Raw genomic sequence first — 20,643 nt, forward strand, 5'->3', positions numbered from 1 at the left:
GAACATAGCGAGCAAGGAGCACCACCCCTATTATCGTATATATTTCCCCTATTTTCATGGGGAAAACCAGTTTCCCAAATTGGGGGTTCTCACCCAAAACAGAGTTGCACTATTCCTATCCTTATTTCTGTGATGTCTTCACAGCTGGGTGGCCAGAATGTGGCAACTGTTGGATGGATGTCCAGCTCTGAAAACAGCACTTTACCAGCAGAAGCACAGAAATGAGAGTTGCTCTCTTACAAATAACCCTGTGGCCCCTAACCTCAAACTCTTTCTGGGTCAGGATCCCTACAAACTACAACACGTGAAGTTTCAGACTTAAATGGCTGAAATATGTGAAGTTAGTAGAGACATGATTAACTTTATATGTGCACGTGTTCTTACCAAATGATGCTAATACGGGTTTCCTTTTCTTCTCATATTCTTTACAAGAATACTAATATGAAGCTAAGAAGTCAATTTGTGACCCATTTCCACTAAGTCCGTGTGGCCAGTGGAGGATATTATAGGGTCTCACAAAGTTTTGCTATTTTGCTGATTAACTTCAATGCCTTTCAAAAAGAGAATGGATTACTACCATGCAAATGTAAGCAGACCCTTTTTCAGCTAATACAGTTATAGAAGATTCCTTACAGTATTAGATACAAGCTCACAGAATATCCTCATTACAAATACAATCCACACCGGACTGGCAAAGGACTATCCAACGGAAAGGGTACCTAAAAATGCTAACTACACCTTTATCCTTATTGAAGAAGCTACAAATAGTACAAAAAAAAAAAAAAAAAGGAGTGTATTTTAAAAAGTTACAAAAAGTCCTCATGTTCAGTTCCTAATAAGCAGATGTCCATATCTTCAAAACAAAGGAGTACAATTGCTAGTACTGATAAGCACTCTGGTTTTCTCTCTAAGGAAAGCAAGGTCAAAGATTGAATGAGCTTGAGAAGTGAACTATCATCTGATCCCTCCCTTTTACAAAAGTGACAAACACTAAACCTACAAAGTGTGAAATGGATCATGTTACCACTCATTGCCTGAGAAAACAAGGAAGGAGTAGTAGGAAACATTATACTTTTCTTTAGAATCCTGATGGCAGAAACTCATACAATAGAGGAGACCGACCGGGATCTTTGTCAAATCCATTTTAGAACAAAGCAAATTTAATCAAAGAAGTTGAAACTGAAGACAGAACAGCAAACATCCTTTATTTCTATGAAAGAGAGATGGACATTGTTAATTCCTTATTAGCTCAAAGGGAACCTTTTTTAGCCCTTAGTAAACTGTCAATAACTTTAACTAGAAGAAAATTCCCACTATGAATGTGAATGTGCATGTGGGCTCTTCATAAGATCAAAGTCAGAACACTCAGTATCTGAGGCTGGGAAGGTAAGTCACCCCTGTTTCTCCCTACTTCTTCACTACCATCATTACCCAGTCTCTCATGGTAGCTTTATCACTGGAGCAGCCATGGACAACCCACAGCTCACGAGCCGCATGTGGCTCTTGCCCCCCAAAAGTGCAGCTCGCAAAGCCGCCCCTGTGCCCCCCGCCGACTCCCGCCCAGCCTCCGGCTTCCCTGAGCTTACTGGGTCGGAGCTGTAGGGTTTTTAAAATGGCGCCCAAGTTGGCGGCCGCCTTAAAGGGGCACCCTCAGGTTTTTGTTTTGTTTTTTTTAAATTTTTGCTCAACAATTCTGTTCAGGGAGGCTTTTAGGGGGGGGAGGGGCTTGACAATTCTGGTGCGGCTCTTCACATTTTTTCGCCACTGTTTTGGCTCTCTGTTAAATGGGTTGGCCACCCCTGCACTAGAGGGTCATCTTCAATTCCACTACCTACTCCCCACATGTCCAGGTTGTTGTTCATCTTGACATTTCTTCCTCCATCCCCAGGATGGAATCCTGTTTTTTTCTCTACAGTTAAGACTCTCCCAACTGAGACCATGTCTACACTGCCATTTATATCAGCAAAACTTGTATCGCTCAGGATATGGGGGGAAAAAACCTACATTCCTGAGTCTCATAAGTTTTTCAGGCATAAATAATAGCATGCACAGCACTGTGTCATCAGGAGAGCTGCTCCTGCTGACACAAAACCACTTCCATAAACAGTGACAGCTGTTATGTCAACAGGACAGCCCTCTCCCATTTGCATGCAAGTTATCCAATAGCAGCATGACTGCAACTGTACAGCTGTAAACTCAGTGCAGACATGGTCTAAGTTATGGCAACCTGCTCCTTTCTGGTCTCACCAGTATCTTAAGAGTCTTCCTCTAGTCCATCCAAAAATGCAGCTGCTAAATTTCTCTCACCATTTGTTATGATCAGATCTCTCTCTACTTCACAATTCTTTATTCCCTCCACTGGCTTCCCCAGTATACCATACAAAGTTTAAATATTTTGCCTTAGCTCTCTGGACGTACATAACTCTATCCCACCTACATATATGATTTAATCTTTTATTGTGTCCCTCTCCCGACACCCACTCTGGTTCACCAATATCAATTTCACTGCAACAGAAACCTCTCCTAGAAGAATTTCTATGCCATGTTGTTCCTTACACACAAGGCATGTCCACCCAAGAATAGCCTGCCAACTACTGTGCTCGCATTTATACCACATGATGAAAAGGAATCTGTATTTACACAATGCTTATCTTTTTTTACCTGTACCTTCCTTCCAGTTTGCTGCCCTCACTTATCAAGTCATATGTACATTTAGACTGTTAATATTTCAGAACAAATCTACATCTGTGAGGCACCACATATATGTGTATCAATTAGATTGAACAGTGACAATTAAATAAGGTCCATGAACAAGATTAGCCAATAAAATAGACCAATTTTGGTCCCTTCCTATTGTAAAGAACAAATCTGGCGAGAAAGTTGTATTTATTGTTTATGAAACAGAATAGTGATACACAAATAAAAAAGCTCATATGGTTCCTTCCTCTCCAACACCAACACACAAATAAGACTATTAAGAGTGAAAAGGAGAAGAGAATCAACTAGGTTCTAACCAAGGGTGAAAAGAGCTCTCTTTTCCTCTATGGTTAGTGTTATTAAAATATAATGAAATTTCTCCCTCTGAGATTTTTCCCTCCTATTCCAGTCTACTTTCACCCCAAAGATTACAAACAGAAGTGAGACTCCAGGAAGAAAGGAAATACTGCGTATAGTGAAACTTTAGAGTAAGCTGTTTCATGATTGCTTTAAAAAATATATCAGAGCAAATGGTGTCAAAGTGGAGATTAGAGATGAAAAGAGTGAAATTTTGAGGCGAGATTTAAAGAAACAGAAAAGAAGTCACTCTAGGGACCTAGTTAAATATAAACTAGGACCTAGTGATTCAATGTAATGGAGAAGGCTTTGCAATGTGCCTCTTAAATCACCCTATAAACAGAACTAAACTTTCTGGCTCAAAAACAAAACGCTTCTAACTCAATAAAGGCCCCACTCCCATCACATTTTTTAAGTGAGAGAAGGAAGCAAGTCATTGGCTCGGATTCACATCTCATTTACTACAGATTTACACCAGTGTGCCACCACAACAAGACATTTCTCTGAATGGACTCGAATATATAACTGGGATCAGAACCTGGTCCACTATAATGCAGGAATCAAGAAGATAGGTACTCACTCAAAAAATGACTCCTCTTCTTGCTGGAGATTGGAGGGGGGCAGGAGTGGGAGAGTAAGCTTTTAAATAACACTTCATTCTTTTCCATTTATAATGGAAAAGAACAATCTTCTTTCCAAGATTGTCTTGGTATTCCTCTGCTAGTTCACACTGGCAGTGTTTCAGTTGTAGCCTCTCTGAAGCAGAGCAATTTGGTTTACCAAGAACTGCTGTAAGTACTCCTGGGCTCTCGTTACTCTGGCAGATTTAGATGAAGAAATTTCTCTGCATTTGACATTTGCCTTGAATAACTATATTGCAAATGATCTTCAGCCCTAGTAAATGGCATTAATTACTACAAAAATATACTAGTGCCATAAATTTATACAGCACATTTCAGAACAGATAGGTTTCCAGCTTCAAAGAGCTTACAAACTAAGACAAGACATAGGGACAACAGTTCAGGTAATAAAGGGTCTGGCAGCAGGGAAGAGGGGTGGAGGGTTTTCCTTACATGATAGGTTCCAAAGAGGTGTACGTAAGTAGGAAGGAAGGAGCTAGAGGATGAGAGAAGAGATACTATCTATATTTCATGTGTTTGGTAAAAAGTGTATTAAGAGTACTAAGTCATGAATATGGGAAAGAGGAAAACAGGATGGGGAAAATGAGAGTGCAAAGACCTAAGTGGAAGCAAAATTATGTGGGGCTTATACTGTGAACAGAAACAAAGAGCTGAAACTAATGCATATTGATACAAAGCCCCTTGAGATATTCAAGGGAGCACTTATTGATGCTATAAGGCTGTGTTTCTCAAACTGTAGGTCCCGACCAACTTGGGGGGGGTCTCAGTATCTCAAAGTTTGAGAAGCCCTGCTATAAGGAAATACCAGCCTGCTTCTTGGGCTCTTCATAATATAGGATTCCACTATTTCCAAACATCTCCACTATTTTAAAGAGGATTTAATTGATGGGGAAGGTTAGATAAAATGTTCCAATGCAGCTGAACAATGAGCCATCTGATGGGCCAAGCGATATGCACTGGCCAAAGGGAGCACAGAATGACCCTAAGAAAGAAAGCAGTACTCAAGTTAGTCTTCCCAGCACAAACCCCAGGAACGATGCACTGGGATGTGCAAGTAAGCACTGTACACATCTAGTGATGCCAATAAATTCCCTTCATTAAATACTTCCCTTGTCTCCTTTACCATGAGATTCGTTACTGACCATTCTCATCGAATTTTATCTCGAGTTAGGGGTTTTATTTTTATGTGAGGTTGGTGCAGCCACCTTCAATCTCAATATGTCATGTCTCAGCTGACACAACCAGATCAACTGCACTTGTAAGCACAAAACTGTAAGAAACTTCATTCTTCTCAAGTTATCCAGTGTTGGAAGACAGAAGGAAATTCAGCTAATGGAGGCTCTACTGTAGTTATTTATGAAAAACGTTGTTCCACTGCAGCTCCCAGCTACTCTTCCATGAAATTATTTTATTTGCCAAACAACAGTTGTGACAGGTTTGATCACAGAGATCCCCTTGTGATGGTCACCCGATGTGCTGATCATACCACTGAGCCTGCTGCTCTCTCCTCTAAGGCACCCCACCACTCTGTCCTCTTGAGCCAGAAGCTCTGGTCTCCCCCAGCAAAGACTGAGAATTGGGGTAACAACCCCCCCTTCCCCAGCAGAGTAACACTGACAGCAGAGCTTTGGAGAGAGGGAGGGGGCTGAGGTAAGCGATTTGACAGCACCTAGGAGAACAGCACCTCCTCCGAAAAGAACCAAAACCCCAAAAATCCATTTTACCTTGTAGGAAAGTTTTACATAGGGAAAGTTCATCGAGTTTGCTGTCTTCATCAATGAGAGAAATATGCACAACCTGTTGTCCCCTGTCCCCACAGGTAACATTTATTTACACTGGACATAATAAACAAAAGTAAAAGTATACAAAGTAAGATGTAAGTGGTGGCAAACAGATCAAAGTTTCTATGTCAGTCCAATACACAAGAGAAACTGTTACAAATGGTAATTTCTCACCCTAGTTTATTTCCAGTAAAGTCCTGCAGGCCAAACCTTATCTTTTTTTCCCTCACGTGGACCCAACTGCTTGTCCCCCTCATCCCAGTTAAGAGCTCTGTGTTTCCAGTTCTCTTTGCACCTATCACAAAAGGGGACACCATCGGTGAACCCAGCTGAAGACAATCATCTTTTGCTCATCTCTTAAAAATAATTTCCCCAGGGTGGGAATCCTTTGTTCAAGTCTCCCCCCTTCTGGAAGTGTACAAAATTCAAGATGATTCAAGTACCAGGTGGCATGATGACATGTCTTTGTAGCACCAACCACAAAGACTGGTTTTGTTTTTCCTTTAAGCCCCATTCATAGATCATTGCCTTAAGGGATGTAAAGGCTCAGGGCTCAAGTACCATTAATCGCTTTCAGGGTTATACTTCATATTTCTACCTTTATATACAATCAAGATACACGCACACAAACAGGATGTACACATTTAATGGACTGTAAGCTTTTCAACGAGAGGTTACATACCACATTTTGTGTAAATCATATTTGAGTTACGCACATTCATATTCAAAACACATTTCTAATAAAAAAGGGGATGTAGCATCACAATACAGTCACAAGAATAAATTACACATTGAGAAAAAATTCTCTACATTAACTTGAACATTCCTAGCAATGTACTCATCTTTAGCTGAAGGCACAAAAGGCATGAAAAGCGATGTTACTTTCCTCTACTTGGGTGAAGTACTAGACTAAAGCCCCAACTATGAGAAAAGTTTTTAATAATACAGTTTGTATCTTTCTCTGAAAAAAGAAACCAAAAATAAAAACCAAAACAGCCCTGTTGTGATCATTGTTTGTGACACTGATCACAATTATTTTTACTCTTGTACACTACTATCTGCATGTTGTATTTGCTTGTTATCTTGTCATATATTTAAATTGAATGGTCTGTGAGGAAAGGAATGTCTTTTATGTACGTGTGCAGTGGCTGACAGTCAATACTTGATCCCTGATTGTGGTAGTATCTGGAAGTCCCAATTCGGAGAGGGGGGAAGAAAAAAAATTTTTAAAAAGCAGTAATAGTAACACACATGGCCCATATCAGGCAGTCTGACTGCTTCAAAAACAACATTGATCACCACAAACTCCCTTTGAAGTAGGGATGTCACAGGTTAACCAGTTAACTGATTAGCATCAAGTTACTGAGTGATGTTTATCAGTTAACTTGTGGCCCAGCTGTGCTGCAGGTGGGGAGCTACTCCAGCCCGGCCCCAGAGCAGCCTCCTGCACATGCAGAGTGATGGACGTGGCCTGGTGCGAGCACCTGGTAGGAGCCACTCCAGCTCTACTGGAGCAGTCCCTGTCTATGGCCGGCACGGCCAGAGCAGCCCGCAGCACAGTAGGCTTGGTTGGGCTGGAGTGAATGCCAGGATCCTGCTTAAGTGGTTAAACAGTTAAATGTAACATTTAAGTGGTTAACTGATTACATAGGATTTTGAGGTAGCCAGGTGCTAGGATCTCCACTTTGTGTGTGGGGAACAACTGAGATAGAGGAAGATTAAATGACCTGCCCAAGGTCACCTATGAACTCTGCAGAAGACTTGGGAATTGGACACTAATCTACTGAGTTTCAGTCAAGTACTTAAAATATAAAACTATCCTTCCTGCACTGATAGGTGCACAGAAAAGGTGAAAATGTAATACCTGTTTAATGCGAGAAAACAGGATTGCAGGGGGAGATGGCAGTTAAACAACATGGAATACACAATTTGCTACACCTCCATTTTTTTATGGACAAACCAAAACAACCCTCTTGTGATCACTGCTTATGACACTAATCACAATTGTTTTTACTCTTGTGCACCACCATCTCCATAGTGTATTAGCTAGTTATCTTTTGTGATATATTTAAATTACATGCTCAGTGAGGAATGGAAAGTATCTTTGTTAAGTACGTATTCATGTGTGTATGCTAGGGCCTACTAAATTCAGGGCTATGAAAATGCATCAAGGACCATGAAACAGGGTCTCCTCACATGAAACATGGTCTTTTGTGGGCTTTTACTAAACACTATACAGATTTTGCAGGAGAAAACATTTCTCAAATTGTGATTCTGATCCAAACAAAGAGAGTAGAAGGGGGGCTGCCTGCTGTACTGCCACCCATATTTCTGCATTGCCTTCAGAGCTAGGAGGCCAGAGAGTGGCAGTTGTTTGCAAGGTGCCCAGCACTGAAGACAGCACCCCACAATCAACAGCAAAGTAGTAAAGGGTAACATGGTATGGTAGGGTGACCATATTTGAACTTTCAAAAAAGGGGACACGTGGTGCCTGCCGGTGCCACTGCATTGGCGGCTACTCCACTTGCACAGGAGGCTGGGCTCAGGAGCTGGCAAACTTGTCCCCGCACACACCAAGCTCTGGGCTCTGGCCACCACCTTGTTGCTGCCCCCGCTGGCTCTCATGGTGAGAGGGGATACCACATGCTGGGCTCCTGATTCCCCGCTGTACTGCTCCGAGATGTGTGGCAGCGCGGGCTCCAGAAGCACCAGCAACCAGCCGGCAGCCCAGGCTGCTGCAAGACCCAGAGGAGAGAGTGGGGGACCAAGGAGGCTGTTGGCTAGGGTCTGTCCTGGGGCATGAAGTTAAAGGCACCGAGGGGAGAAGGGGCATGGCTAGAAAAGGAACCCAGGAATCCTGCTTCCCATAATCCCTTCCTTTCCCCTGCCCGCCCCACCAAGCACCAGTTCCCACAGTACTCACAGAGCTGAGACTGGACCCACTGCCCACCTACAGGAAAGGAAAGAAGCCAGATGTTTTAATGCCCAGTTCCATGTTCTAACCCAGTGACCCTGCCTTCCCCCAGAAGCAGCTACCCACAAAGTTCACTGCTCTAACGCAATACATCCATCCTTCCCCTAGAGCCAGGCATCCCATCCCCCTGCTCTAGCCCATCCCTTCCCCAGAGCCAAGCACCCCCCAGCCTCCCTGCTCTAACCCAATGCCCCAACCCTCCCTCAGGGCCAGGCATCCCCAGGTCCCTTGCTCTAACCCAACACCCTTCCCCTCCCCCAGAGCCTGGGACATAATCTAGTGGGACATAGAGCAGTGCGGTGACTCTGTGGGAGGGGCCAAACCCATCCCCACATCGGGCCTGCCCTAGGTCTCACCAGAACTGCCGCCGCAGCCACATGCTTTTTCCCCACCCCCTGCTGTGGCACATGCACACAGCAGCAGTTAATGTTCGGGTATGTGGCTCCAAATGTTCAATCTGAGTGACAGGGACATGCCCCACCCACTCCCCAATGCAGGGCAAAATCCTGGACATTTTTAGTCATTTAAAAAAGGCGGCCAGATGGAGATTTAACAAGTGAAAACGAGGACATGTCTGGGGAAAAAAAAACCAGATGTATGGTAACCCTATGGTATGGTATCGCCACCTTTATTTCTGTGCTTCTCAGGGACCCCCTCCTCAGGTAGCAGTGCTAAAGGAAGGTTGGGAATTCTATACCATGCCATCCTTACTTTGCACTGCTAGTGACGATGATTCTGTGACTCTGCTTTCAGTGTTGGGCTCTTGGCTAGTAGCCACTGCTCTCCAACTACAGGCAGTCCCAGAGTTACACGGATCCGACTAATGTCGGATCCGCACTTATGAATGGGGCTTTTCTCGCCCCGGAGGATGCGGCCGGCGGGACCGCCCAGACACGCCAAGGTCCCGCCGCCCTCGTCCTCCGGGGCGAGAAAAGCTGCCCCCCCCCCAAGCAGACCAGGGAGACGCGGAGCAAAGCCACGGAGGACCCGGGCGGGACCGCAGCACGTCTGGGCGCTCCCGCCGCCTGGGTCCTCCGCGGCTTTGCTCCGCGTCTCCCTGGTCTGCAGAGAGAGGGGAGGAGAGAGGGGCTGGGCCCGGTTGCTGAGTGTGAGAAGGGTTGCCAGGTATCTGGTATTTTTGCCTCCTGGCGGGGGGGGAGGGGGGGGAGACGACAGGGAATCAGAAAATACCGGACATCTTAGGTGTATGGTATTTTTTGAATTTTTTTTAACCGGACAGGGGGCGAAAATATCAGACTGTCCGGGGCAATACCGGACACCTGGCAACCCTACTTGTGCATCAGCACCTGCCTACCCCCGCTCACCCTCTGCACTGCTACCTCTCTATCAAAGGTGGCAGTGCAGGGGTAAGGCGGGGGACAAGTGGCTCCATGGGATCCAGCTTTCATGAAGAGCCACCTTAAGAGCTGGTTCCCCATGGGCACCGCCTTCCACCTCCCCCCGCCCCCACACACTGCCTCTGATACAGGAGCAAGCAGGGGGAGGGAGGGGCGTGTAGTTGATGGGATTAAAACGGATAAATCCCAGGCTTGTTGGTTGGCCGTGTAGTTAATTACACGTTGACATCCCTATCTATTAGTGAGGATGGGTAGGAACGGTGTCCTAGCCTCTGTTTGTCAGGGGCTGAAAATGGATGACAGGAGAAGGACCACTTGATGATTCCCTGATCTATTAATTCTTTCTGGGGTGTCTGGCATTGGCCACTGTCAGAAGACAGGATACTGAGCTAGGCGGACCTTTGGTCTTACCCAGTAGGAATGTACTTATAACCTGGGTCACTGACAGTAATTCCCTGCAGCACCCTCATTTTTCTGAGATTCCCCCACGGTTCGGCAGTACCATGTAACGACCTGGCCCAAGCCTCTTTAGTTTGAGTGAGCTGACAGGATTGCAGTACAAATGCAGAAGAATTTTCCAACTAGTTCCACCATCTTGCCCCACATAGTCCTACTGAATTAGGGTATGTCTACACTACCCTCCTAGTTCGAATTAGGAGGGTAATGTATGCATACCGCACTTGCTAATGAAGCCCGGGATTTGAATTTCCCGGGCTTCATTAGCATAAGCGGGGAGCCGCCATTTTTAAATCCCCGCTGCTTCGAACCCCGTGTAGCGCGGCTACACGGGGCTCGAACTAGGTAGTTCGGACTAGGGTGCCTATTCCGAACTACCGGTACACCTCGTTTCACGAGGAGTACCGGTAGTTCGGAATAGGACCCTAGTCCGAACTACCTAGTTCGAGCCCCGTGTAGCCGCGCTACACGGGGTTCGAAGCAGCGGGGATTTAAAAATGGCGGCTCCCCGCTTATGCTAATGAAGCCCGGGAAATTCAAATCCCGGGCTTCATTAGCAAGTGCGGTATGCATACATTACCCCGCTAGTTCGAACTAGCGGGGTAGTGTAGACATACCCTTACTTATTAATGCAAACTCATTTCTAAACACGCACAATTAATCCCTGTAGATTTGGAGGAACTTGCAGATTGTACTTGTTGGTCCGTCCCACAAAACTCCATTTTTTGGAAACTGGCCATATGGATCCTACTTAACACTTGGTCCAGGGCACTTGGAGTAGTTCTGAGAGGGATTTTATTGGGCAAACGAGAAGCAGATTGGGGTTGAGGGAGGGACAGGACGACGAGGGAAGCCTTAATTGCCAATAGTGGAAAAGGACTTGAGCTGAAGTAGCCAGATAAGGCTGCCCAAGTTGTTTTCGTTCACATTTATCAGCTTTGCTAATTCAGATCCGGATTCTGGAACATTTCCTCATACCAAATCATGTCTTTCTTGCTCTGCAAGGAGCCTATTGATTTCAGAGGGGCTGATACTACTCTGTGAAAAGATAGCAGAATCTATGCTTAAGAAATTATTCATCCCATGGCTACTGTGAAAGCCAAAGCACAGGAAGAATTTGTATTTTTTTCAATCTAACAATATTAACTTTTTCTGATGAATGTTTACTTTTAACTCTAGGAAAACCTTACCTATGGCTACAAAAATTGTTAAGACAGGCTTCAGAGACAAAACTATTTTTTCTTTGGTCTTGAAAGAAGTGTTGCATTTTCGGAAGAGTTTTTGTAGACCTTATTCATGTCTCTGTTGCTGGATCTCTTTTCAGGTAGAATTTACATGGTTTTTATCCATTTCTTCAACAAAAGAAAATATTTACAGAGGAATGTGCAAAGTGCACGTCACTGGTTTATAAAAAGCAAATAGCAGAAAATACTTGAAGCTGAGAATAAGCAAGAGGAATGGATCACTTGATGATTACCAATACTGGGCTCGATGCACCTTTGGTCTGACCCACTATGGTCATTTTTATGTTTTGAAAGGGAGGGAAGAAAGGGAAGAGAGCCCCAGATTTTGGATCTGTGATTGATCATTATGTCATGATATCCATTGTGGCTCAAAACAGGAATAAATACATCGACAATGAACAAAAATAATAGCTTGGAACTTCTACATCATTTGAACACCAAAAATACTACTTGGAGGATAAGCAATTTCTGGATTTGCAAATACTTAAACAAGGAAAACACCAACATCTGTGTCTGTGGCCATCTACCCACTGTAGCCTTGTCTAGATTAGCAAAAATTCTAATTGTTTGAGCAGAGGAGCACCATTGGAGCTATAAGTGTAGATAAACTCAGTTGTTACCATCACTATGACATGAAAGCCTGAAAGTGTTGCCAACCCTGGTTGTCCTTGAATCCCCAGAAATTCAAGATTAGTCTTTAACTAAAGATCATCATGTGATGAAATCTCCAGGATCATGTCCTACCAAAACTGGCAAACTGAAGGCTAGAGACAGAGACAGAGACACACACACTTTACCTGAAGTGGAAATCAGGTACCTACATATCTTAAAAATCTGGTCCCAGGTTTCAAAATAAGAATATTAGTAGCATTTGTATTTTTCAGGAAGAATTATCCAGCATAATAGATATAACAATTCCCTTTAAGAGGTTTAGCAAAAGTCTCAGATCAATACACGATTGCCTATAGCATTAATGTGAATTGAGCAGCTACAGACTCAATCGCAAATTAATATATTAGTTGTCTACAAATATTTCTGTTTTCCTAGAAAAGTTAGGTGACAAGTCAACGAGCTGAAACATGGTAACAAAAAGGAAGCACTAGAAATTGGGAACTAAAATTGAGATGTACAACCGCCTCAAAATCCATGCCAAGCCAAACTTTCCCATCAAATTGGCATAAAAAGGGAATAGTTTTCAAAAATATTAACACTAGAGATATAAAATCCTGGTTGTAAGCCTTAGGTTTAACTGATTAACCAATTTAGTGGAATGCCAGAAGCCGGAGCCAGCAGCCCTGCACATGGGGGGCGGTAAGGGGAAGAAAAGACAGCTTCCGCTCCTGGCCCCCAGCACGCAAGAGGCTAATGTTAATGGCCCCGCCACATGGGAGGCAGCAGCAGCCAGAGCCAGCAGCCAGACAAAGGCAGTATCACCTGCACCTGGCCCCCCCTCCACAGTTACCTGTTAACATCTCTAAATTAGAATACACTAAAATATTTATCCAGCATTATACCTGAACTCAATTTTTTTTTCGAAAATAAAATGAACACACACACTACATTTAAATCATTGCTCTGCAGTGGGGCTTGGGAAGAGGGGTTCAATATGCAGGCTACCCTGGGAGGAGAGGACTACCTCAGCCCTCTCTTATCACATCAGTTTGGGGCTAGGTGAGAAGCACCTCTGTATGGCCACTGCAGCTCCAGCAGGCACAGCTGGGGGAGGAGTGCATGTCCCACAGCTAGGGCAGGTCCAGGTTCATCTGCCCCCTGCACTCCACTGCTAGAATGAGGAATGCAAACTGTGCACTTTTGCCTCACACTCTGATGAAGGGGAACAGCCAGCAATGTTCCCATACAAATGGAGAGGGGGAAGGAAGTTTCTCTGCACCAACCCTTCCTAAAGGGCACCTGGGAGTGGTGGGTGGGAGAGGCTTGTGACTGGGCCAGTAATCAGATTGGGAGCGGGGGGGGGGGGGGGGGGAAATGACAGTCATCAGCCACTTTCACCTGCCTGGTGATTCTGTTTCTTTTCTGTATGTACAGGCAGTCCCTGACTTACGCGGATCTGACTTACGTCGGATCCGCACTTACGAACGGGGCTTTCTCGCCCCGAAGGTCGAGGTGGTGGATTGCTACCTGCGAGCTCCGGGGCGAGAAAGCCCCGTTCATAAGCTGCTCCAGTGCCCCTGGTCTGCTGGAGACCGTCTCCAGCAGACCAGAGGCACCGGGCGGGTTCCCGCGCTTCTGAGGCTTTGCCAGAGCAAAGCCTCAGAAGCGCGGGAACCTGCGGCGGCTGCCGCTTCAGTCCCGGTGCCTGTGGTCTGCTGGGGACGGTCCCCAGCAGACCACAGGCACGGGGACTGAAGCGGCAGCCACGGCGGGGTCCCGCGCCTCTGAGACTTTGCCAGAGCAAAGCCTCAGAGGCGCGGCACCCCGCTGCCGCTGCGGCTCTGCTCCCCGTGTCCCTGGTCTGCTTGGGGGGGGGGGGAGCGCAGCTAGTGTGCCCCCCCCCCCCAGAAGACCAGGCTTTTGTTTTGGACCCTGGGGCAGAGCAGCTGGGGCGCTGCCGATTGGTCCTGCAGTGCCGCTCTGGGCACTACTGGACCAACCCGGCAGCACCCCAGCTGCTCTGCCCCAAGTCCTGATTCAGCCGCTGCTGGTCAGTTTCAGCAGTGGCTGAATTAGGACGCCTGGGGCAGAGCAGATGGGGTGCTGCTGGGTTGGTCCAGTAGCACCGAGGAGCGGCGCTACTGGAGCAACCCAGCAGCACCCCAGCTGCTCTGCCCCAGGCGTCCCCAAGTCAGCTTCTGCTGAAACTGACCAGCGCTGACTACAGGAAGCCCGAGGCAGAGTTGCTCTGCCCCAGGCTTCCTGGAATCAGCTGCTGATCAGTTTCAGCAGCAGCTGACTTGGGGACGCCTGGGGTTCTTAAGTTGATTCTGTATGTAAGTCAGAACTGGCGGTCAGTTTCAGCAGCGGCTGAATCTGGACGCCAGTTCCGACTTACATACAGATTCAACTTAAGAACAAACCTACAGTCCCTATCTTGTACGTAACCCAGGGACTGCCTGTACTTACAAAACAAACAAATAGCCTTGCAGCACCTTAGAGGCTAACAACCAATGTAGATGGTATTTTACCCACTTGAGCCCATGAAAGCTCATGATACCTTCTACCTTTTTTGTTAGTGTCTAAGATATTGCAAGACTGAAAAAACTTAAAAAATAATGAATAGTTACAGACACAGCTACCCCTCTGAAACTTCTGTATGTTTTATGAGAAGCAATCCCATTGAGGGACATTCCATTTTCTCGGCACAACCAAACTCTTCCCAGGCAGTGGCTCAGACAGCAAGATCCTATTTAAATGGCTCATGACTCATGAGCAGCGGCACTACCCTGGCGTTGCAGAAGCCATGAGCCCTTTAAGTAGCCACAGCAACCCCAGGCGGCTATCAGGCAACATGGTAACGGTGGGGCCAGGAAATGCAAGCCCTTTGCAGTTCTTAATTTAAAGCCTCAGGCCCAGACAATTCTGGGGGGGAAGGTAATCCCCAGCTCCAACCCTTCCCCACAACCCTCACCCTATACGGGTGAAGCCGGCCCATGACCACATACCAAAATTCATTAAGTGCCTTCCCGCCCCGCCGTGAAAATTATTACCCACCCATTTTAGGAGGAGTTCTTGGACAGACAGACAAACATTAGGGATGTAAAATCCCAATTAGTTAACTGATTAAACATTAATTTAATCCGTTAACGTATAAAGCGGGGCACGGGGCTGGAGCAGCCACCTCTTCTGCCCACTGCGGGCTGCGGCTGCTCTAGCTAGACTGGAATGCCCTCTGCCTTCAGTGGGCAGGAGGCTTCTCCAGCCCTCACGGGTTAATCATTAACATCCCTAACACACAGAGACAGACACTTTGAAATATATAGTAGACTAGAGATTTACCCAGATCTGACCTGCAGGGAGGAGGGGAAAGGTGCTGCACAGACCTGCTGGTGCAGCCACACTGGGCAGCACAGTAGTGTCGGGAGGTTTTGGGGAGGAAGGGGAGGAGACTGGGGGCTGCACTGCTAGGCCCCGATGGTGCTAGGGAGAGGTAGGTGTCATGGCAGTGGGACCAGGGGGGCTTCTCCACCCGATCTGGTTCTGCAGCTGAGGGAGAAGGATTTGGGGCAGGGCCACCACTCATTGGGGCCAGTGAGCCCCATCCCCAGATGACTATTCCCTTCCTGGTGCGGCTGTCCCCAGTGGTCACTCAGTAGTACAGCTGTCCCCAGCTGTAGACTTTCCATGTTATGGAAAACAGAATTCCCTGCACACTCCCATTTTCCCGCCACAACCAAATCCCTACCTTGCTTTAAAAGTTAGGATAAGAGGAAGCTGCCTACCAAATGTGGTGGTTCTAGCTGTACCTGTTTCAGGAAGAGTTCTTGAACAAATGGACAGACAGATGTCTCTAAAATGAGAGATAGGAAGACAGAAAGTTTAATTCTAAAGAGGTAGCCCTAAAGGAATTTTTGCAAAAAAGTCTACCCTCCATCCTAAGCATACAGATAGTTCTGGATCTCAGGTGAAGCTGATGCCTTTAAAAACAAAACACAAAACAAAACAAAAAACAAAAAAACAAAAACCCTTCCTTCTCCTTGAACAGAGAGTCTGCAGTATCCCAAAAGTAGTGCTTGTCAAAAATAAAGCATTTGGGGTAATCACAGAAGTCTTTGTTGATAGAGAATATTCAAGGTCTGACTTGGTTTTAAATCTGACATTTTTTTTCTTCTAATCATTTATTTAAAGTCATAGGTTGAATTATTTATGAAGGAAAGTTATTTGCATTGAAATACTGTAGTATTGCCCTGTATTTGTCTACCAAATATATTCCTCTGAACTCAAAGCAAAACAGTTTTTCAATAACTGATTAAAAACTGTGAAAAGTCATTGCAGAATGGGATAAATGTTAAAGAATTCACCAATTCTCCTGGGTTATAGTAATTAAATACTGATTTTTAAAAGTCTTCTTACATTTGGTCAGTTTCCTTTAACTTGGGGCTTGAGTGTAGAGAATGTGTAATTTTTATTGCATTACAAAGAATGTTTTTATTGCCTTAAATTGACTACAAAAGATGCTGAGGGGGGAAAAAACCCAACACTATTCACAAAGAACTTTCCTTGCATAAATAAGGTTACAGTAGCAGTTTAAATTTTATTATTCATTAGTTCAATACAAGGTATCATATCATTTGCTCCTAGGTCCAGGTCTCTTGAAATATAGTTGTAGTTTTCAAAACAATATATATGATAACTTAATATCCATAAGGTTATAGTCACATGCTTTGCAAGGTATCAAATATAAACTCAAGGGTACTCGTCTATAAATAATCTGCACATCTACAAAGTATTAATCTTAATCCACAAATCCATATGATGGAAGTAACTATTTTAATATACACACATACACGTCACTATTTGGCATCTTATAGGTCCCTGATTTCTTTAAAGCAAATTGTTTACTTGTCATACACTGCAACAAGGTGCAGAAGGATAGTCTTATACGCCTCTCTCTCTCTCTCTCTGATAACTAGTGCATAGTAATAACAAGCCAGCAAGGCTGGATTTTCATTTCCCCATCAAGTTACTAGATTGGTTTTACATCAAGCTTTCAGTGTCCTAGTCTTCCACCTGTTCTAAACTTAATTGGTTGTGGCTGTTTGAATTACAAGAGCAGCAATACTTTAAATGTTTTTAAGTGACCACAAGCAAACATCCAAAAAAATCGCTAATGTAACTTCAGCAACGTTAAGAATGGAGCACTGAGTACAGCTCAATATGAAGCAGCCGGATCTAGTAAGAGTGCTCTACACTTCCCAAGCATACATCAGCACAGCATCTTAAAAAAAAACCAGAGATCCAACTAGGTAAAGTCTAAATTGGAACAGCACATTTAAAAAAAAAAAAAAAAAAAAAAAGGCTACAAATGAAAATAAACCCCAGAGCACAAATACTACATAACACTCTCTTCCAAGTCTTGTTCTAATTTAATGTTTAACAGTATTGTACTATTAACAGTAACATATACCCTACAATATATTCTTCTTGTTTTCCATCTTTCTGCAGCACCAAAATGTAGGACCAGTTCAACTTAAGTGGAAAACACACACACACACACACACACACACACACACAATAACTAGAACAACAAATCAACAGTCACATCTAAGATTTTTCCCCATTCATCTGGATATTAAACCCTTAACCTGGAATTGCATCTGTGCAGGCATGTGGCAACCATTGACATATGTGTGTCACTGAGCACTGTATGTAGGTTATCATCAATCTGGTTATACCAGTCAAGTATACAGCAAATTTTGTCTTATTAAAATGGGCTTAGTTGATTGTAGTAAACAAAGCTTCAGACTCAGTGCTCTGAAACTTTCATTCATTTTTTGTTTTTTACTTAAACTTATAGCATGTGCCACAGAAAGAGCTGAACGTTAAATATTCCTGGAGTGTCACAAGATGTAATACAATAAAACAGATTACAACCATACCTTTCTTTCACAGCAGTAGTGCCAAGCACAGGTACACTGTAGCAATCAATTTGTTCTGCAGACAGTAAGGCTTTCATAGAATGCTAATGTAAAATCTCTTTTCTTTCTCCTTTGACTTGACTCCCCAATGCCCGGGTCCCGACCAATACAAGGAGGAGGGCGGAATGTCTTCTGCTGAGATAACCACAACTACTGATCAAGTATACGTGTACAAGGGCACAGGATTAAACCTCCACCAGGCTTGACTCAGGCACTGAGAGGAGCTAAACACATGCACAGCAAGGTCAAAATTAAACACACGCACACGGACGTGTCTACTTGAGTGAACTAATTCATCACACTTTACCACTGACGGCTTTTTACCTCAGGGGAGTAAAATTACATCCTGGTGAACTGATGAGATTTATACACAAGAGCATCCAACAACAATTTGATTTCACTGAAAGGAGAACTAGTGAACACTCTTCTCTGTAGTGATATGCTGTTTCAGAAACAAAATGTATATGGGAAATAGTTCTGCAGAAGCTAAAAACTGGAATTATGCTATTAAATTGAAAATGCATCTAATATGCTTTGGGAGAATTTTCTTTTAAATGGATCTTTAATATTAGCATAACCAATATATTAAGTTTAATTATCATCTAAGAATAGGCATTTCACTATGGTCTAACATTGCAAAAGTCAAACAAGCTGTTCATTTACCTTGAAGTTATTACCATAGCAAAGTAACATCAAGATGCTTTCAATATCGTTCAGCAGTACCCAACATACATTCTCAAAATCATTTAATAGCTTTTTGTTGGCTAGCATAGTTGGATACTGCATTACTCCTTTAAATTGGGCATGACATTATCTTACTCAAACAGCCCTTAAGCTACTTTAAAAGTTTTCCTTTAACCATTCATTTATTTTACTTACCCCTTCCCTTCATTTAAGTCATTATAATGTTTTACCACTACACAGTATCAACACACATCAATATTTTTATTACAAATGTGTGGTGGTGAGCACACACACACACACACACACACACACAATATACATTATTGAATTATCACTATATGAAGACTGGGAAGAAATGTTAAATGTCACAATTTATTTCTCTTTAATTTTGTCTAGTTGCATTCGCTTTTCGGCATTTCTTTAGCAATAAGTGAGACCACATATGTATGCACATTTATGAAATACATCCAGGCCACTACTATAAATCATTATTGACAGGGCTTAACTAATATTGCTTCTCCTGTGGGATCTGTAGTTAGAAGAAATACATGTAAAAATACTCAAACACAACCCTGGATGTTATCATTTGGCACTTTACCACCTTAAAATTAGGAAAAATACTTTTGAAACATCAGTGGCTTCAGTGAGATATCATAAAAGAGAAGCATAATCAATACTGATGAGTTTGTCCTTGACATACTGACCGTGTCATCAGGCTATTGTCATGTGATATCATGTCATTTCCCCACCTGGCTCATGACCTTGTCCTTTAAATGACCCAAAGCTTCTCTCAAGTAGCAGGAGGCCCCTCCCCGCAGTCTCAGCAAGGTCGAATGGGTCAGCATGTCCTCATCTATAATCCACCACCATTTGTCAGCAGGGAGGCTGGAGGAGGCAAGCTAGCTACAAGGGGAGAATGCCCAATTAGGCAGCTGTCACACAAAGCATAGGCTGCAAAATTATCCCCTGTCAAAAGAAAGAGCAGCTGCGGGTGCCAATTACAGCAACCTTTCAACCCTTTAGGTACTGGAAACTACACAGAAGTAAATGAAGTACAATTAGTGATAACAAATCGATGAATTAGGACAGTAAATTACAAGTTACTAGCAGGTGAGCTTAGGTCTCTCATAATGTTAAGGGCATACCATGCCCCAAGCAAGGGCAAGAATGTACAGATTTTGCACAATGTATCAGTTTTCTTCTATCCATTTTTCTTGCATGGAATCAGTTCCCCCCCCCCCCCCAAATCATTTTATTCGTACAAGCCTGCTGCCAGAGAGCAGAACGTGGTGGGGGAGGGGAAGGGAGGAACCAAAAGAAAACAGAAGTTGCATTTCCTACTCTTGCCCTTTTATCCTGGCAAAGGCTGAGTTTCCCATCTCATAGGGAGGTTACCACCAAGAAAAAGCACAATTTATTTATACTAAAAATAGTTAATTTCAGCCCGACATTTAATGTTCACAGCATCTACACATTGAGGTTTGTCCAGAGACCAGAATATCTACTCAACTTATAAATCCTCCACGTGTGTTATTTCATTTACATTTGAAAGCCCTTAAATCTCTATTTGAAGTGTCAACAACTGTGTTGCACTTAAGATTAAGGGGGAAATGTTTCTCATTTCAGTCTTCCTCGAGGCAGCAACTGTGCATAGCCACAAAGAATCTCTCAGTCATGTTCTTCCAAGTTTGTTGGCAAAATTTTCCTTACCTCATGAATAATAATTTTTATAAAGATGGCAAACAGCTTAATTGACTTAAGTTTGCAGTTTAAGATGTCAGCAATTTGCAGCTGCACATGAAAGCCAGGTTCTACAAGACACTATATACTCAACCTTTCCTTCTCTTCTCTCCAGTCG

At 43.9% G+C, this 20,643-nt stretch overlaps 2 protein-coding genes across 5 annotated transcripts in view; both read right to left on the reverse strand.

The window, feature by feature from the left end:
* SAMSN1 (SAM domain, SH3 domain and nuclear localization signals 1) overlaps window positions 1-20,643 on the reverse strand; it is a 396,747-nt gene that overhangs the window by 325,049 nt on the left and 51,055 nt on the right. The window lies entirely within an intron of this gene.
* The window catches only part of NRIP1 (nuclear receptor interacting protein 1), a 101,390-nt gene that overhangs the window by 29,691 nt on the left and 51,056 nt on the right, over window positions 1-20,643 (reverse strand). The window contains exon 3 of one of the 4 annotated variants that reach the window (XM_075909839.1): window positions 15,906-15,973. The exons of the other annotated variants lie outside the window; for them this stretch is intronic. The gene's annotated coding sequence lies outside the window, so the exon portion shown is untranslated. The remainder of the gene's footprint in view (window positions 1-15,905; window positions 15,974-20,643) is intronic. 4 annotated transcript variants of the gene reach the window in all.

Source organism: Pelodiscus sinensis, chromosome 1 (genome assembly GCF_049634645.1).
Source record: "Pelodiscus sinensis isolate JC-2024 chromosome 1, ASM4963464v1, whole genome shotgun sequence".
NCBI classification, from domain to species: Eukaryota; Metazoa; Chordata; order Testudines; family Trionychidae; genus Pelodiscus; species Pelodiscus sinensis.